The following is a 19,473-nucleotide window of genomic DNA, read 5'->3' on the forward strand; positions in this document are numbered from 1 at the left end:
AGATGACCAACAAACTGGAACAATGTAACAGATAATGTCCAAAACAGGATTGAGACATCTTGCTGATATCTGTGTAGGAAAACAACAGAAGTGAATGATAAGGTGCACATAACTAGGTGTCCCTCCATTCTAGGATGACATAGAAAGAGAGGTCGTGACACTGTGAAAAGGTGCACATTAGTACAGAGTGTAATAACTGTCTTGCTGTAATAGGTACAATGTTAGATCAGATGTCATGACTTGATGTAGAACATCTGAATACTGACTACGCCAGAATTTCACAAACAACTCTTGGTTCACAAGTTGACGCAAGATGGAGCACAAAGAGGTAGTGTATTTGGCTCAAAGATAACTGGTATATCACATGGAGTGAATGAAGATAGAATCATGGATGCATCATGCAGATGAACGGAATGAAGTGACCAAAGTCATAGAATCAGAATTCTGGTAGCAAGTGACTGAATAAGTATGATTTGAAACTGAAGGTAAAGGCGTATTGGAATCCATAAGATAAATGGGATTTGCACCATAGAGAGAAACATCATTAACCGACATGTGGACTAGCATGGCCGCCACTATCTGATACTTAGCCAAAAAAGAAGGAATTAAATATTTGGGTATGAGCCAAATAACTCTAGGGACAAATGCAAACTGCCGCTATATCGTCCTAAAAAGGGTATATATGGAATTCCAAAGAAGAGTGTATTTCAATGTCAACGAAATAGCATGTCACTGGGTGAATGATTTATGATTGAATGTAGATAATGGATCATTAAAGATGTGAATGGTGCCCTAAGGCGGAAAGAGGAATAATTAGAAGTATGCTCGCCAAGGATTCACATCCTCGTGCCTACGTATTCTCATTGTGCAATGTGAAAATCAGAGCAATCGTACTTCATGGAACCACGAGAACAAAGAGAGAGATAAGTGATGAAAAGTATAACATGTACCAACATAATGGTATCAAGGGAACCCATAAATGGATAGAACTTTGAATGAAAGAGTAAACAAGCATTTACCAGTACGTGGGCTAGCATGACTTCTACTATAGGGTAAAGCCAAAAACAAAGACTGAATTAAGTGTCTGGATACAAGCAAAACAACTCTTGATTCATAAGACAGATTGCCGCTATATCGTCCTAAAAGGGTATAGGCAGGGCCTAAGAGAAAGTATTGTTTTGTGCAAAGAACAATATATCACTGGATGAGGAACAAATAATTCGAGATCAAAGAAGAATGGTATCTTGGATCCAAGAAGAGATAGAATCTGAATCAAATAGAAAGGTGGTGTTTAAACCCAAAAGGACTGAACTAATTGTTTGGGGTATGACCCAAACAACTCTCAATTGATGAGGTGGATTATCGTTATATCATCCTAAAAGGATGTACAAGGAGTACAAAAAGAAGTATAGTTGATCTCAAAATGATGATATTGATTGGTGAATGAAGAATGATTGATTGATAAATAGGGTAGCTCACGAAGAAACTGGGTTCTCCTGCCTACATATCCTTATAGAGCAATAAGGAAATTAGAGCTTTCGTAGTTCAACCCACTAGAGCTGAAAATGGCTAAGGAGGCAGGAGGAGTGATTGGTTGATTGAAAGAGTGGAATAGACTTGATAGTTATTGGATAAGGATCACACTAAATTCTATGAGTAAAGGTGGATACAATAAGCAACGGGCCAAATGTCCCGCACCCAAAGATATCCAAAATGAGTGTAGGGAAGCTCTAGTCTCATTCCTTCTTTACTACTTAAGGCATGTGTCATGTAATTCTCATCTTAACTCTCAAGTTACTGGAGAAGAATCTTTGTTGTTGTTTCTTGTAGTGATGATCAAGACCTTATCATCGTTAGATTCGAATTACACTAAATTCTATGATTGAAGGTGGATACAATGAGCAACTGGGTCAAGCGTCACGTATCCAAATATACTCAGAATGATGCATTTAATCACTATTATAAAGTTGTGACATGGTGGGGTTGGGGGACGGCATTCATTTAAGTGTTTAAGGCCCATCAAAATGATAAAAATAGTGATACTTTTGTTAGCTTCTTGTGAGAACATTTAATAAGAAACAACATGAGAGGTTTGAAAAACTTTTGTGTAATAATAATAATAATTGGTATATTAAAATAATATATATATTGTATGTCTAAGAAAGAGTTATTGTTTTAGGGGTTATGTCTTCAGAATATTGTATAGTAAAGATGGTGTCAGCTTGGTGGTTTTGTGAGGTGAAAATACTTATTAAACCCTTTATATTATGGACTTTATTAAGTGAACCTTTTTTTTAACCTAAATTCTCTTATTTTATTTTATTGAGAATTTCTTAACGCACTCTAGATATTTCTAATGCACAACGTAAATTTTCACAAATGTCCCATATTTTTGAAAATACATCTTGAAGCACTTAATGCACACTCAAGCAAGGCCATTATGTGAGGCACCATGTATGTTGGGTTATTTTTATTCCGGAGATGCATCTCCATAACATTTTAAGAAAAACCTTAATTATTTAAAAGTTTAGTAGAAATTCCGGAGATTCATCTCCGGAATTATGGACGGCATTTTAAAATTTTCTATCACCTTTGCATGTCAGATATTTCTGGAGACGCATCTCCAGAAATATCTTATAAAAGAAACAGTTGCATGATCACACTGTCATTGTTGTCATAGTTGGTTTTCAACCAAACCCTTCACCAAGAAAATTTTCATTCTCAATCTATTTTTTCATTACAAATCTCCATTCTTTTGGTTCATCATATCATAGGGAGCAAAAGAAGATAGAATTTAAGGTAAATATTCTTCTTTTTCCTCTGCATTTCTCACATTAACCATCCCTTTTTCCTTAAAAAAATTACGTTGTATTTGGAAATGTATCTCTAGAACGTGTATGAACTTGTTCGGAGATGAATTTCTGAAAGTTGTATGTGCTTATTTTTGAAGTCATTCTGCAGTAGTAGCACTTATGTACTATTATGATTTTAATTGTTTTCATTAGATATGGTGCACCCCGATGTTTTCCCAAAATAAGTTATTTCTCTGAATGTCCAAGGTGTTGTTGTTTTCTCTGAATGTCCAACGTGTTGTTGTTTTCTCCGAATGTCCAAGGTGTTGTTGTGAAGGTGGTAGATATTGGAAACCAATTTAAAAACAAGCAAGAGTTCAATCTCGTGATCAAATGCTTCAATGGATTCATTTAAGGTCTTTAAACTTGGATTCAGTGTGGTTATTGGTGAAGGTAGAAAAAAATAAGAAAGGGGGGTTGAATTTTTTTCACAGGTAATATAAACTTTTGCAAATAAAACACACACGAAATATAAAGCAATCAACACATAAGTTTATCCTAGTTGCCTTGAAATTCAAAGCTACTCCAGTCCACCCGACCAATGTGATTTCGCCTTCAACAAGGACTTAATCCAATAATCTAGAAAGATTACAACAAAAGCGTCTAAGAGAGTAAAAATCTCTTAGCCCTCTTAAGTTTACAGACTTCATAAGTCACTTGAGAAAATATTCAACAACTATTTTGGAATACAATGAAGTGTTTAGTACTTCTAAGTAAACAGTATTAACATAATAAGAAGAGTAAAGTTTTACGCTTAAAGCAACAACTCGTGTAAACAAATTCGAACAAGAATGAAAAAGAATATGAAATTTTGTTTGGAGTATTCTTGTGTGTATACTTCGTATTTGGAATGATGATGCCTTTATACAGTGATTTGAACATGTGACCGTTAGCCGAGGCAATAATGAATATCATCCTCCTCAATTCGAACTTATCGTAGGATACATAATAGCCCCTTCAACAGACGAATGTCCTAACCCTAAAACATGTCCTATTTCATGAACCGCAACGAATTCCAAATCAATAGCGTTAGACAAAGATGACTCCCTTACGTCTCCGTTAACCACCCAGTCTTCGGATTTATCTAAATGGAACCTTCCGTCAGTCGGTGAAAACGCGTGTGCTAACGTCCCTAACACGCCGTCAAATGGTTCTCCGTCTCCGTGGTCGCCACTGTAGAATCCTATTTTTATATCCGCGCCTCGATACGACGTGGTTTCTGTGAATGTTATTGTTGTTACTTTCGACCATTGGTTAAACGCGTTTGCGAATACTTGTTTCGTTGCGTCGTCGAGATTCTCGTTTGGATCGAATGCGTAGGTTAGGGTTCTTGTTCCCGCCGGCCACCGTGGCTTACCGGGGAAGAATGCCGTAATGCATCGACCTTCACCCTCACCACGACATCACCAAGAACAGGTTCGAAAACCATTTCGAAATCTCGCTTCTTCATTCACGCCTTCTTTCGAATCTCAAACCATGGAACTCTCCTTACGCACAGATGAGAGAAGGTGAATGGAGAAAAAACCTACTGAATGATTCCGACACGGTGACTTCAGGTGATTCTTTTGATCCTTTTTCCTCTCCTTCGATTATACACCTGTTTGAAGGTCTTCTGTCATCTTCTTCTTCCTTTTCTGTTTGAATTGTCGTATTGTTATGTTGCAGAGAGGTTCTAAATTCTTCTCAACTTTCCTTGTCTTCTTCTCTGATTTCTGTTAGATTCTCTGTTGGTGTTCTGTGAAGGAGTGAGGTTGGATTTGTTGACGATTGGAGTTAGGTTGAAGTTGAATGAAATGGTCATTTGGAGAGGTTGATTTTCGGTTAGCAGGGTTGAAGAGTTGGCTATGGAAGGTGGAATCTGCAGAATGAAGATTAAAGTGTGAAGGGTGAAGAGTTCTGAGGATTGAAGAATCAAATTGAGAGTCCAGACTAAAGAATGAATTTGAGGTAAGCTTTTATAACATTTCCTATCCCAAAATAAGTTAGAAATCCACTCTAAATTTCAATTAAATTCACATCTAAATTTGCTTGAAATTCGCAAACAGTTAGGAGTTAGTTATGGTAGAATTCTGTTAGAACCTTTGGTTAGTTGCAAAATCAGTTAAGAGTTCTGTTAATGAGTGTGGATTCTGTTAGGGATAGTAAGTAATCCTGTTATGAAATGGAATGTCTTTGCAGTTAGTAAATGCAGAATTAGTTATAATGAAATCCATGTTGAAATGTGAATGAAATACACATATTGTTAGTGGGAAATGAACTACTGTTATGTTAAGTTCTGAAAGCTAGTTATCAAGTTAATGGAAATTCTGCTATGTTTGTTTGTCCATTTGTTTTGTAGTGGGTTAGATTTTGTTTGGAAAATTGCAAATGCAGGTTGGATATGTTATGTAGGTATGTTTACAGATTGTGGTTTAATGTGCGTAACTTGAAATGTTTTGGTGTTGTTATTAATTTCATAGCAGTTCTGCAGGTTGATGCAGTTGGAAATTCGGCCGCCAAGCAAATCCTGCATACTGTCATGCTGAATTATCGGAGGGAATTGATGTATTATGCCCACTGATTTCAAGAGTTGGCTATGGAAGGTGGTTGCAGAATGAAACAGATGGACAAAGTGAAGATGAAATGAAACAGTTTCAAGAGGAATCTGCAGAATGAAGATGAAAGTGTGAAGGGTGAAGAGTTCTGAGGATTGAAGAATCAAATTGAGAGTCCAGACTAAAGAATGAATTTGAGGTAAGCTTTTATAACATTTCCTATCCCAAAATAAGTTAGAAATCCACTCTAAATTTCAATTAAATTCACATCTAAATTTGCTTGAAATTCACAAACAGTAAACAGTTAGGAGTTAGTTAGGATAAATTAACCCAACATACATGGTGCCTCACATAATGGCCTTGCTTGAGTGTGCATTAAGTGCTTCGAGATGTATTTTCAAAAATAGGGGACATTTGTGAAAATTTACGTTGTGCATTAGAAATATCTAGGGTGCGTTAAGAAATTCTCAATAAAATAAAATAAGGGAATTTAGGTAAAAAAAGGTTCACTTAATAGAGTCCATAATATAAAGGGCTTAATAAGTATTTTCACCTCACAAAACCACCAAGCTGACACCATCTTTACTATACAATATTCTGAAGACATAACCCCTAAAACAATAACTCTTTCTTAGACAAACAATATATATATTATTTTAATATACCAATTATTATTATTATTACACAAGTTTTTCAAACCTCTCATGCTGTTTCTTATTAAATGTTCTCACAAGAAGCTAACAAAAGTATCACTATTTTTATCATTTTGATGGGCCTTAAACACTTAAATGAATGCCGTCCCCCAACCCCACCATGTCACAACTTTATAATAAAAGTGATTAAATGCATCATACGTGTTATCTCCATATCGTGATTACTTCATCTAAATTCTAAACAAATAATTTATAAGCATATAGTGATTGTGTTATCTGTAAGCATACCTTTTGAACAATTGTTTTTCATTAGAGACAGAGTACAGAGAATGCAGAGTGCATAGAGTAATGCATTAATGTGGCAAGATATTGAAGTATAGGAAGTAATAAAATCAAAAGGAAAAAGGAAATAGAGGCTTTCATTTCAAGAACATTGGTTAGCTTCCATTATGACATCACTGAAAAAAGAAATGAACAAAATCAGAATGGATTTAAATAACAAAGGTTAGCAACAAACAATCACCGTTAACAAAATCAAAAATGAACGAACGAACAAATATATATATATAAGAGAAATAAATATGAATGTAGACATGGAAGGACGACGAATAAGAAAACATAAAGTCATCAATCACATGCAATCTCTAGATGTCTAGAAGAGTATAGTCAAGAATAAGTGATGAAGTGGTTGAGAAATTTCATCTAATAGTTTTTATGCGGTACTACTAAACCACCTCTTTCACCTCTATAGATGTCATATTTATCTTCCACAATAGTCAATGTTGAACTTACCGAACTTTCCTGAAAGTAATATAGCTTATAAATTTTGTAAAAACTGCTCAATGTAATCGAACAATTAACCAACACTCAAGTAAATGCTTATACATGAAACTAGTCAATTAAAAACAAAAAAAATAATGAACAACAATGACGAGAAAAGTCCACAATAAATAACACTTATTTGTTAACTAGTTCTAAACTATATGTAGCAACAAAATATTTTCTTTTTGAAATTTAGAGCTAATACCAATGTATATCTAGGTACCAGAGTTTGTTGAGATTCAACACACAATTACCATTATAACCAATAAGAATGACTCACCAATATGAGAAACTGCATCATTGAGAAGCGAAACTTCCATCATATATCATTTTAAACCATACAACTTCAACAAAAAATAAACAATATAATGGTTAAAATACACAATAATGAAAGTAACAAAAATATCAATTAAAATAGCAAGTGTTTTAATTAAAAGATCACTAGAGGTGCCACTTTTTTCATAACTTCAATAGCTTAATTTAACACCAACCTCTCCATCTCATGCCTAGTTATATATGGCATTTGTAACACCTTAACTTTAATTATTTATTTTTAATTAAATTTATATTATTTTATTTTACTTATTTGAATGATATATGTATTTTATTTGAATTATTATTAATTTATTTAATTTAATTGATATCAGAACAATTAGAGATATTTTAGAGTTGGGAGAAAAATAGAATTTTTATTAAAATTAGGGAGTAAGGGGTGAATTGAGTAAAAGTTGAGGATGTGGTGAGATTTAAGAAAATAATTGAATAATAGATAATATAGAAATTAAAATAAAATAGAGTTTTAGAAAATAGAAAGAGTAGGGGTGTAAGGAGAATTGATGGGTGAAAGGAGAATGAACCAAATTAGGGTAAATAAATAGATAAGCTGGGGGGAAAGTTTTGTCCGCACTTGTAAAACTCGGACAAAAGAGGCAAATAGGTAGAACCTAGAGAAAGCATAGGAAGGAGCAAAGAGAAAGATCCCAAATGGAAAAAAATTAATCGATATGCAAATTTGAGATAGGGGGACTATTCACATGTGGGTGTTTAGGCAGTCGGAGAGTGAGGGATCCTTACTCTCATTTCTTCTTCTTATTATTCTTGTGTTTGTGTTGTATGTTTGTGGCCAAAGGGTTTGCCTCAAAACCCTTGTGAAGTAATTGTTGAGTACTATTTCAACTGATTTTACTTAAATCCTTGTTGATGGCTTGCACCTTGTAAAAGACGAGTTTATAATAAATCTGCAGGATACTCTTTTGTGTCTGTTTGACCTTAGTTAACCTTCTGTGATTTTTGGGGCCACTGGGATCGATTGGGTGGAAAATTAGATAAATCGTAAAAGCAAGAAAATTCCCTAAAACGAAAAAATATCGAAAATTGGAGAACCGATTCGAAATCCTGAGGGGAAATTCCCTAAAACGAAAAAATATCAAAAATTGGAAAACCGATTCGAAATCGTGAGGGGGGGGGGGGGGGTGAGGTGCACTACTTTATGTCTATTCAACATAAAGTAATGTTGTCAGCATCTTATCTCTTCAACTGTTCTGAAATTTGCTCCGCTTCTCTCAATTATTTTATGCTAGCCGAGTCTATAGCTTACTTCATGTACTCTAGCTAAAGACCTTCAACGACTACTTGTACCACGAGTAGTTATATTCTCAGCATCTATTTAAAGAAGAATATTGAAAACATTCAAAACAACAAGAGACTTGGTGAATGAATGTGGGTTGAAGAACACGTTACTATTGTACCAAAAAATTCCCCCTCTATATTTTTTGCTTTTCATCTAATTTATAACTTGAGATCCATCTATACTCGTTCATGTCTCATTCATGTGCATCATTCATTCATCATCAACACCTGCTAACAAGTATCATAGATTCAAGACTCACGACTTGCAAAGTTAGGGTTTACTGGTGGTTCAAGCCCTAGAAGTGTGGTATGGATCATCATATGGAATCATTTGGGGTAAAATCTAATTTCTTGATCTCGGGGAGATTAAGTTCAAGGAGATCACATCTTGACATTCATCTGGACATCAAAACTCTAACTTTTTACTGTGCTATTATGGGACTTTGTGATTGACCTTTTGGGGCATTGTTTTGATTACCTAAACCCTCATTGTGGGCCCATTGGTTTGAGATGTTGCTTGTGGGTCTCTATGTTTTATTTGAAACCCTAATCAGGGGTAGTTAGTACTTGAGTTCCTGGTTTGGTTGACTTTTGATTTGATCATCAAAACCCTAATTGATAGGTGCTCAGGGCCTTGGAGGTTGCACTTTGGCGTCCATTTTACATTAAAACCTAATACAATGATCTTGAGGTTGGTGAATCTCGTGGCTTGCTTTAAAGGGTATGAACATCCTTGTTGGCTTAGAGCATTGATGCATTGCTTGTGGTTGAGGCCTTTGGTTGTTGAACTTTAATCTATCTAAACCTTAGTCCTTGGTTTGTTATGATTGGTCTAAGGCATGCTTACATCTCATTACATGTTGTCACTTCATCCATTGACTATCTTGGTCATCATCTGGTCCAGGTTACACCCATTGGTCCCTTTGTGTGTCGAGGTTCATTTAAAATCAGTTGGTCCAAGGATTCATTATTTGCCTGGTCCAATCATTTCATAGTCATTGAGGTTTCTTCATTCATTCATGGATTCATTATTTGCTTGGTCCAATCATTTCATAGAAGTTAATTATAACTACTTCTAACTAGCATCGTGAATGCTTGTATTTTTCGAGATGCGACAATATGCACCGCATATATAATGCATAACATACTTCTCTTTTGCGATTGATCTATTCCCCAAACAAGAAAGTCAGTCAATAACGCCACAAGAGTTTATTTTTCATTCCATATCTCCAACAAACCAAAATTCTCAACGATACACTTATTCTCCTTACATTACATCCACTCATTTTTTCAAAGGTTAAATTTTTAGATACACTTTCTAACTCTAGGGGTTCCCATTTAAAAAAAAATTGATTATTACTATTTCTAAAAGTATTTAATTACTATTTGATTATTTGATTCTTTTCTTATTCATATGGTTATATTTATCATTTTTATTTATTATTAATATTTGATTATTCTTTTTAAAAAAAAAAAATAAGAAAAGAATATAAATAAACTTAAAAAATATAATCTAAAATATTTTGATTATTTAAAACTATATATAAACATATATATATATATATATATATATATATTATATATATATATATATATATATATTATATATTCAAAAACTATCTTGAGCGTGAAACACTCAGGCGGGAAGTTGGGTCTCCAATCAATCTCCTCCTGCAATGAGGATCGATTCAGCTGCTCTCTGCTTAGTTTTTTTTGTGATTTTGCTTTTTGGTTCGGTTGATGGGTACGATTTTTTCACTCTAAGTCTACAATGGGGGCCAACTTTTTGCTACCACCACCACTTGAATGGTGGTACCTGCCTAGTCCGTCCTACTGAAACGGGCTTCACTATCCACGGGTTCTGGCCCTCCACCATCGAGGAACCTCAACCACGTAATTGCTTAGTAGCTTGGCATGAGATGAATTTGAATGTGCTATGGGTAATGATGATTCTATATTCAACTCTTTTTTTATTTTTATTTTTTAGTAGTAATGTAATAATAATATTCAATTAAATGTATGTAATAATAATGTTTATGCAATTCAATGTAGTTTCCTCAAGTTTTGAATAATGAAATGAAGAAGCTGTGGCCTTCGTATACCATGCGAAATGATGATTTTTGGGAATACCAATGGGCGAAGCACGGAAGGTGTTCGTTCCCTGGTTTCACTCAAATCACATATCTACTAGAAGCTATGAATGCTTTCAAATCACTGCATCTCTTTGAGGCCCTTCAAATAGCTAATATTGTACCCGTGGATCATCGCCTGCTACATGGGTATTACTATCGTCATGATTTAATTCAAGCAGTAGGTGATCGTATCGGGTTTCATCAAATCCAACCTGAATTGGTATGTCATGGAGAAGAGTTGACGGAAGTTAGATATTGCATCTCACATGATGCATTCCAATTAGTTAAGTGTACAAATACAAGCACATGTGGACGACCATTCCTCTTCTTGATATATCCGTAAGGACCCCGGTGCATACCTCATTATGCCCTTCACATCAAGATTTCTGTGGTGCTTATGTCTCACTTTTACGCAATAATGCCGATTATGTTACTACGTCTACTCATTTAGTTTTTTTTCATGCTTACCCCCATAGTACATTTGACTGTAATTGATGTAACTCCTCTTTTCTTTGCTTGGTATGATGCAACCATTGAAATGGATGGTGCTACTGAAACTGATCCGCAAGTGAGGTAAATCACCATGGGACTATTGTCTTGCATTCTTTCTTTGAAACTTACTGTGAAGTGTTTAGTAAAAACATAAAATGATTGACTTGTTAGTTAGTGATAGAGGAGATTGCAACTTGTTTTTTTTTGTTTTTGCTTGTTTTGAATGTCTTTATTTTTAATGTTTTTTTTTAGTTATTGTTTAAGGGTTTCAAAACTTGTGCTGGAAGAGCAGAATTAGTAACTCATTTAGGTATATGATGTATAGTTTATTGTAGTATGTGAGTTAAGTTTCAATTGATTTGATTAGTTAGGGCCCTAGGGTGACTGTTGTAGGGCCTATAAATTCTGGAAAGAGTACCTTGTCAAGGATGCTTCTTAGTTGGTGAGCCAAACAAGGTTGGAAGCCCACCTTTGTTGTCTCAGAAATCTCCTTTGAGAGTAGGAGTAACTCCAGAGAGAAAATAATTAGTCAGAGAAGAATAGTCCAAGCTTTTCTGATTTTTCTTCTTCATTGCAATCTCCAAGTTATATGCCACAAATTACAAAAGATGAAAGGAAAGAAGGTTAAGTGGCAACAGATCCAAGATCTAAGGAAACTACATAACAGAATGGGATTATTCTTTTCTAGAAGTTTAACAACTTCCGTTTTACTGCTTCATATGTCTCGCAGTCATTCCACTACGCTGGCCTCTTTCTCACTCTATGGGTTCCCTTAGTTATTTTAGAATGCTCAATATCACTTGTGTCATACATGCCTTTCATTTTCTGGCCCAAGTGTGTATCATTACCCAACTCTCCCCGGACAACCTTGTCCTCAAGGTTGAGATGAAGATATAATGTCTTGAGGGTGTCCTCTGGTTCCCATGCCCATGTAGCTTCACTGTAGGGTACTCCATCCCACCTGACAAGGAACTCTGTGTGTGTGGCTATTCCCCTGTTGCAGTAGTTGACGCTTACCCAAAATCTGAAGAGGACGGAGCTCCATCCTCCAACAGTCACCCTAGGGCCCTACAACAGTCACCCTAGGGGCCCTAACCAATCAAATCAACTGAAACTTAACTCACATACTACAACAAACTATACATCATATACCTAAATGAGTTACTAATTTTGCTCTTCCAGCACATGTTTTGAAACCCTTAAGCAATAACTATAAAAAAGAAAGCATAAAAAATAAGACATTCAAAACAAGCAAAAACGAAAAAAAAAAACAAGTTGCAATCTCCTCCGTCACTAACTAACAAGTCAATCATTTCATGTTTTTACTAAGCACTTCACAGTAAGTTTCAAAGAAAGAATGCAAGACAATAGTCCCATAGTGATTTACCTCACTTGCGGATCAGTTTTAGTAGCACCATCCATTTCAATGGTTGCACCATACCAAGCAAAGAAAAGAGGAGTTACATCAATTATAGTCAAATGTACTATGGGGGAAAGCATGAAAAAAAAACTAAATGAGTAGATGTATTAACATAATTGCCTAAAAGTGAAACATAAGCACCACAGAAATCTTGATGTGAAGGGCATAATCAGGTATGCCCCGGGGTCCTTGCGGATATATCAAGAAGAGGAATCGTCGTCCACATGTGCCTATATTTGTACAGTTAACTAATTGGAATGCATCATGTGAGATGCAATATCTAACTTCCGTTAACTCTTCTCCATGACATACCAATTCAGGTTGGATTTGATGAAACCCGATACGATCACCTACATCTTGAATTAAATCCTGACGATAGTAATATCGATGCGGTAGACGATGATCCACGGGTACAATATTAGCTATCTGAAGGGCCTCAAAGAGATGCAATGATTCGAAAGCATTCATAACTTTTCGTAGATATGTGATTTGAGTGAAACCAGGGAACAAACACCTTCCGTGCTTCGCCCATTGGTATTCCCAAAAATCATCATTTCGCATGGTATACGAAGGCCACAACTTCTTCATTTCATTAGTCAAAACTTGAAGAAGCTACATTGAATTGCATAAATATTATTATTACATACATTGAATTGAATATTATTATTACATTACTACTAAAAAAAAAAAAAGAGGTTGAATATAGAATCATCATTACCCATAGCACATTCAAATTCATCCCATGCCAAGCTACTAAGCAATTACGTGGTTGAGGTTCCTCGATGGTGGAGGGCCAGAACCCGTGGATAGTGAAGCCCGTTTTAGTAGGACGGACTAGGCAGGTACCACCATTAAAATGGTGGTGGTAGCAAAAAGTTGGCCCCAATTGTAGACTTAGAGTGAAAAAATCGTACCCATCAACCAAAGCAAAATCACACAAAAAACTAAGCAGAGAGCGCTGAATCGATCCTCATTGCAGGAGGAGATTGATTGGAGACCCAACTTCCCGCGTGAGTGCTTCACGCTCAAGATAGTTTTTGAATATATATATATATATATGTTTTATATATGGTTTTTAAATAATCAAAATATTTTTAGATTATATTTTTTTAAGTTTATTTATATTCTTTTCTTATTCCTTTTTTAAAAAGAATAATCAAATAGTAATAATAAATAAAAATGATAAATATAACAATATGAATAAGAAAAGAATCAAATAGTAATTAAATACTTTTAAAATAGTAATAATCAATTATTTTTAAATGGGAACCCCTAGAGTTAGAAGGTGTATCTAAAAATTTGACCTTTGAAAAATGAGTGGATGTAATGTAAGGAGAATAAGTGTATGGTTGAGAATTTTGGTTTGTTGGAGATATGGAATGAAAAATAAACTCTTGTGGCGTTATTGACTGACTTTCTTGTTTGGGGAATCGATCAATCGCGAAAGAGAAGTATGTTATGCATTATGTATGCAGTGCATATTGTCGCATCTCAAAAAATACAATCATTCATAATGGTCGCGAAAGACCTTCAACGACTACTTGTACCACGGGTAGTGTCAATCTTCAACGGATATATTCTCAGCATCTATTTAAAGAAGAATATTGAAAACATTCAAAACAACAAGAGACTTGGTGAATGAATGTGGGTTGAAGAACACGTTACTATTGTACCAAAAAATTCCCCCTCTATATTTTTTGCTTTTCATCTAATTTATAACTTGAGATCCATCTATACTCGTTCATGTCTCATTCATGTGCATCATTCATTCATCATCAACACCTGCTAACAAGTATCATAGATTCAAGACTTACGACTTGCAAAGTTAGGGTTTACTGGTGGTTCAAGCCCTAGAAGTGTGGTATGGATCATCATATGGAATCATTTGGGGTAAAACCTAATTTCTTGATCTCGGGGAGATTAAGTTCAAGGAGATCACATCTTGACATTCATCTGGACATCAAAACTCTAACTTTTTACTGTGCTATTATGGGACTTTGTGATTGACCTTTTGGGGCATTGTTTTGATTACCTAAACCCTCATTGTGGGCCCATTGGTTTGAGATGTTGCTTGTGGGTCTCTATGTTTTATTTGAAACCCTAATCAGGGGTAGTTAGTACTTGAGTTCCTGGTTTGGTTGACTTTTGATTTGATCATCAAAACCCTAATTGATAGGTGCTCAGGGCCTTGGAGGTTGCACTTTGGCGTCCATTTTACATTAAAACCTAATACAATGATCTTGAGGTTGGTGAATCTCGTGGCTTGCTTTAAAGGGTATGAACATCCTTGTTGGCTTAGAGCATTGATGCATTGCTTGTGGTTGAGGCCTTTGGTTGTTGAACTTTAATCTATTTAAACCCTAGTCCTTGGTTTGTTATGATTGGTCTAAGGCATGCTTACATCTCATTACATGTTGTCACTTCATCCATTGACTATCTTGGTCATCATCTGGTCCAGGTTACACCCATTGGTCCCTTTGTGTGTCGAGGTTCATTTAAAATCAGTTGGTCCAAGGATTCATTATTTGCCTGGTCCAATCATTTCATAGTCATTGAGGTTTCTTCATTCATTCATGGATTCATTATTTGCTTGGTCCAATCATTTCATAGAAGTTAATTATAACTACTTCTAACTAGCATCGTGAATGATTGTATTTTTCGAGATGCGACAATATGCACCGCATATATAATGCATAACATACTTCTCTTTTGCGATTGATCTATTCCCCAAACAAGAAAGTCAGTCAATAACGCCACAAGAGTTTATTTTTCATTCCATATCTCCAACAAACCAAAATTCTCAACGATACACTTATTCTCCTTACATTACATCCACTCATTTTTTCAAAGGTTAAATTTTTAGATACACTTTCTAACTCTAGGGGTTCCCATTTAAAAAAAAATTGATTATTACTATTTCTAAAAGTATTTAATTACTATTTGATTATTTGATTCTTTTTTATTCATATGGTTATATTTATCATTTTTATTTATTATTAATATTTGATTATTCTTTTTTAAAAAAATAAATAAGAAAAGAATATAAATAAACTTAAAAAATATAATCTAAAAATATTTTGATTATTTAAAAACTATATATAAAACATTATATATATATATATATATATTATATATATATATATATATATATATATATATATATATATATATATATATATATATACTTAAAAACTATCTTGAGCGTGAAACACTCAGGCGGGAAGTTGGGTCTCCAATCAATCTCCTCCTGCAATGAGGATCGATTCAGCTGCTCTCTGCTTAGTTTTTTGTGTGATTTTGCTTTTTGGTTCGGTTGATGGGTACGATTTTTTCACTCTAAGTCTACAATGGGGGCCAACTTTTTGCTACCACCACCACTTGAATGGTGGTACCTGCCTAGTCCGTCCTACTGAAACGGGCTTCACTATCCACGGGTTCTGGCCCTCCACCATCGAGGAACCTCAACCACGTAATTGCTTAGTAGCTTGGCATGAGATGAATTTGAATGTGCTATGGGTAATGATGATTCTATATTCAACCTCTTTTTTATTTTTTTATTTTTTAGTAGTAATGTAATAATAATATTCAATTAAATGTATGTAATAATAATGTTTATGCAATTCAATGTAGTTTCCTCAAGTTTTGAATAATGAAATGAAGAAGCTGTGGCCTTCGTATACCATGCGAAATGATGATTTTTGGGAATACCAATGGGCGAAACACGGAAGGTGTTCGTTCCCTGGTTTCACTCAAATCACATATCTACTAGAAGCTATGAATGCTTTCAAATCACTGCATCTCTTTGAGGCCCTTCAAATAGCTAATATTGTACCCGTGGATCATCGCCTGCCACATCGGTATTACTATCGTCAGGATTTAATTCAAGCAGTAGGTGATCGTATCGGGTTTCATCAAATCCAACCTGAATTGGTATGTCATGGAGAAGAGTTGACGGAAGTTAGATATTGCATCTCACATGATGCATTCCAATTAGTTAAGTGTACAAATACAGGCACATGTGGACGACCATTCCTCTTCTTGATATATCCGTAAGGACCCCGGTGCATACCTCATTATGCCCTTCACATCAAGATTTCTGTGGTGCTTATGTCTCACTTTTACGCAATAATGCCGATTATGTTACTACGTCTACTCATTTAGTTTTTTTTCATGCTTACCCCCATAGTACATTTGACTATAATTGATGTAACTCCTCTTTTCTTTGCTTGGTATGATGCATCCATTGAAATGGATGGTGCTACTGAAACTGATCCGCAAGTGAGGTAAATCACCATGGGACTATTGTCTTGCATTCTTTCTTTGAAACTTACTGTGAAGTGTTTAGTAAAAACATGAAATGATTGACTTGTTAGTTAGTGACGGAGGAGATTGCAACTTGTTTTTTTTTGTTTTTGCTTGTTTTGAATGTCTTTATTTTTGATGCTTTTTTTTAGTTATTGTTTAAGGGTTTCAAAACTTGTGCTGGAAGAGCAGAATTAGTAACTCATTTAGGTATATGATGTATAGTTTGTTGTAGTATGTGAGTTAAGTTTCAATTGATTTGATTAGTTAGGGCCCTAGGGTGACTGTTGTAGGGCCTATAAATTCTGGAAAGAGTACCTTGTCAAGGATGCTTCTTAGTTGGTGAGCCAAACAAGGTTGGAAGCCCACCTTTGTTGTCTCAGAAATCTCCTTTGAGAGTAGGAGTAACTCCAGAGAGAAAATAATTAGTCAGAGAAGAATAGTCCAAGCTTTTCTGATTTTTCTTCTTCATTGCAATCTCCAAGTTATATGCCACAAATTACAAAAGATGAAAGGAAAGAAGGTTAAGTGGCAACAGATCCAAGATCTAAGGAAACTACATAACAGAATGGGATTATTCTTTTCTAGAAGTTTAACAACTTCCGTTTTACTGCTTCATATGTCTCGCAGTCATTCCACTACGCTGGCCTCTTTCTCACTCTATGGGTTCCCTTAGTTATTTTAGAATGCCCAATATCACTTGTGTCATACATGCCTTTCATTTTCTGGCCCAAGTGTGTATCATTACCCAACTCTCCCCGGACAACCTTGTCCTCAAGGTTGAGATGAAGATATAATGTCTTGAGGGTGTCCTCTGGTTCCCATGCCCATGTAGCTTCACTGTAGGGTACTCCATCCCACCTGACAAGGAACTCTGTGTGTGTGGCTATTCCCCTGTTGCAGTAGTTGACGCTTACCCAAAATCTGAAGAGGACGGAGCTCCATCCTCCAACAGTCACCCTAGGGCCCTACAACAGTCACCCTAGGGGCCCTAACCAATCAAATCAACTGAAACTTAACTCACATACTACAACAAACTATACATCATATACCTAAATGAGTTACTAATTTTGCTCTTCCAGCACATGTTTTGAAACCCTTAAGCAATAACTATAAAAAAGAAAGCATAAAAAATAAAGACATTCAAAACAAGCAAAAACGAAAAAAAAAACAAGTTGCAATCTCCTCCGTCACTAACTAACAAGTCAATCATTTCATGTTTTTACTAAGCACTTCACAGTAAGTTTCAAAGAAAGAATGCAAGACAATAGTCCCATAGTGATTTACCTCACTTGCGGATCAGTTTTAGTAGCACCATCCATTTCAATGGTTGCACCATACCAAGCAAAGAAAAGAGGAGTTACATCAATTATAGTCAAATGTACTATGGGGGAAAGCATGAAAAAAAAACTAAATGAGTAGATGTATTAACATAATTGCCTAAAAGTGAAACATAAGCACCACAGAAATCTTGATGTGAAGGGCATAATCAGGTATGCCCCGGGGTCCTTGCGGATATATCAAGAAGAGGAATCGTCGTCCACATGTGCCTATATTTGTACAGTTAACTAATTGGAATGCATCATGTGAGATGCAATATCTAACTTCCGTTAACTCTTCTCCATGACATACCAATTCAGGTTGGATTTGATGAAACCCGATACGATCACCTACATCTTGAATTAAATCCTGACGATAGTAATATCGATGCGGTAGACGATGATCCACGGGTACAATATTAGCTATCTGAAGGGCCTCAAAGAGATGCAATGATTCGAAAGCATTCATAACTTTTCGTAGATATGTGATTTGAGTGAAACCAGGGAACAAACACCTTCCGTGCTTCGCCCATTGGTATTCCCAAAAATCATCATTTCGCATGGTATACGAAGGCCACAACTTCTTCATTTCATTAGTCAAAACTTGAAGAAGCTACATTGAATTGCATAAATTATTATTACATACATTGAATTGAATATTATTATTACATTACTACTAAAAATAAAAAAGAGGTTGAATATAGAATCATCATTACCCATAGCACATTCAAATTCATCCCATGCCAAGCTACTAAGCAATTACGTGGTTGAGGTTCCTCGATGGTGGAGGGCCAGAACCCGTGGATAGTGAAGCCCGTTTTAGTAGGACGGACTAGGCAGGTACCACCATTAAAATGGTGGTGGTAGCAAAAAGTTGGCCCCAATTGTAGACTTAGAGTGAAAAAATCGTACCCATCAACCAAAGCAAAATCACACAAAAAACTAAGCAGAGAGCGCTGAATCGATCCTCATTGCAGGAGGAGATTGATTGGAGACCCAACTTCCCGCGTGAGTGCTTCACGCTCAATATAGTTTTTGAATATATATATATATATATAATGTGTTTTATATATGGTTTTTAAATAATCAAAATATTTTTAGATTATATTTTTTTAAGTTTATTTATATTCTTTTCTTATTCCTTTTTTAAAAAGAATAATCAAATAGTAATAATAAATAAAAATGATAAATATAACAATATGAATAAGAAAAGAATCAAATAGTAATTAAATACTTTTAAAAATAGTAATAATCAATTATTTTTAAAATGGGAACCCCTAGAGTTAGAAGGTGTATCTAAAAATTTGACCTTTGAAAA

General features: G+C 35.1%; 2 long non-coding RNA genes across 5 annotated transcripts in view; one reads left to right on the forward strand and one right to left on the reverse strand.

Annotated features, from left to right (window-relative positions):
- Positions 1-3,780: 3,780 nt before the first annotated feature.
- The window catches only part of LOC127097540 (uncharacterized), a 41,922-nt gene continuing 26,229 nt past the window's right edge, over positions 3,781-19,473 (forward strand). Inside the window, exons 1-4 of one of the 4 annotated variants that reach the window (XR_007793068.1) lie at positions 3,781-4,408; positions 4,572-4,799; positions 5,191-5,243; positions 5,315-5,585. This is a non-coding gene — a long non-coding RNA (uncharacterized LOC127097540). The remainder of the gene's footprint in view (positions 4,409-4,571; positions 4,800-5,190; positions 5,244-5,314; positions 5,586-19,473) is intronic. The other 3 variants (XR_007793067.1, XR_007793065.1, XR_007793066.1) reach the window with 3 other exon arrangements.
- On the reverse strand, positions 6,226-8,327 carry LOC127097542 (uncharacterized). Its single transcript, XR_007793078.1, has 2 exons — positions 7,142-8,327; positions 6,226-6,497 (listed from the first exon to the last, which is right to left on the reverse strand). It is a non-coding gene; the product is annotated as an uncharacterized LOC127097542 (long non-coding RNA).

The sequence above is a fragment of the Lathyrus oleraceus genome, chromosome 6, assembly GCF_024323335.1.
Source record: "Lathyrus oleraceus cultivar Zhongwan6 chromosome 6, CAAS_Psat_ZW6_1.0, whole genome shotgun sequence".
NCBI classification, from domain to species: Eukaryota; Viridiplantae; Streptophyta; class Magnoliopsida; order Fabales; family Fabaceae; genus Lathyrus; species Lathyrus oleraceus.